This window comes from Coffea eugenioides, unplaced genomic scaffold (assembly GCF_003713205.1).
Source record: "Coffea eugenioides isolate CCC68of unplaced genomic scaffold, Ceug_1.0 ScVebR1_3411;HRSCAF=4618, whole genome shotgun sequence".
In the NCBI taxonomy this organism is placed as follows: domain Eukaryota; kingdom Viridiplantae; phylum Streptophyta; class Magnoliopsida; order Gentianales; family Rubiaceae; genus Coffea; species Coffea eugenioides.
This window is the reverse complement of record NW_020863986.1, coordinates 20287-21735: the sequence shown is the minus strand read 5'-3', so window position 1 is coordinate 21735 and position 1449 is coordinate 20287.

Below are 1449 nucleotides of genomic sequence, written 5' to 3'. Positions count from 1 at the left end.
AATGCTCAAACAGATCCAGTAAATCAAACAGTACAAGGGAGCCATCGGTGATCCAAATAAACAGTGGTAGAGATGTTGGTTCTAAGCACAAGATTCCCAAGAACTCATCGGAGCCAAATCATGTCATGATACACATGCAAGCACTCATGATATGCAGTCGAGTATGTGTGACGCCCCCACATCTCCCTAAGGCGAACCAAAGGGTATCCGCGGGATGCCTGTCCAGCTCTCGCCAGGACTCGGTACAATTTCCATTCAAGCTCAATACAATACTAGTCATTATCACGAAGTAAAGTAAGAAAGTGTGGAAAACGATCGAACTTAACAATATATAACAACCATCCAGTCCTTACATCAGGTTCTCAAAAGCTACATTAGTTCCAAAATATACACAACCAAGAGGTCTAGTCAAAAACAGTGAAACCCTAAAACAAAAGTACATCCCATGGCTTCTTCGAGTTTTACTCCAAGTCCAATCCTGTTAAGGAAAACAAATCTACGGGGTGAGCAATCGCTCGTGAGACCAAGAACACACATGCAAGCACGTTGTCCAAATAGCAGACCCAATGAATAAGTAAAACAATAACATTCGAGTAAATAACAATTCAGTGAAATGTAAATAGAAACAATTCAAGAATATGGTAGCTCTCAGGAGCTAATTTCCACTTGCTTTGCAAATTTCACATTCGTATATCTTCCCGTGATGACTCTCCGTCAACCGGGTCGATATTTCCAATCCGTAGAACTCCACTTACTTCTCATGTCCGTCCACCGTACACCGTACCGGGCCCGCATGACATTTATAAGGCGATACTCCACGAGTATGCCAAGCGAGATCTCTCTAATAGATCAAGCTTATCATGTAATTCTCATGGCTCACCGAGGTTCCCGACCAAGCCCATGCCGGCTCGAGTTCCAAGGTCAGCCTATGAGTTTGGGCATCCCCCATGTACATTTGAGAGTTGAGGAGATTCACTCCAATGACGTATGCAGCCATAGCATACCATTTCATTTCATTCAAGCATTCAATCCTTTCATTTCATTCAATCAGGTCATTCATAATTCATTCGTTTCATTTCAATCATGAGTCATTCATTTCAAATAAGAACGAGTGCGATAAAGTACACACTCGTCTCCATTTTTGAAATCTCCAATCAATTATAACAATTAAACATGTATCAACTACTCATACACTTGACACTCACCAATACAAGAAACAAGGAAGTGTGTCCACTTGAAGGTTCAGGCGTTCACCGTGGGATCCTCTTAAATGTCCTCTTGGATGCCTGAGTAATTGATAATAAACTATCACTTATATACCCCAATTATCACGGAAGATCACACACTTGTATAATCTAGAAAATATCGTGAAGACGAGCCTAAAATCTTCTTGTAATCAAGGTTTTAAAGTGGGGTCTAAGAACACAAGAAAATCTGATTTTTATCCTT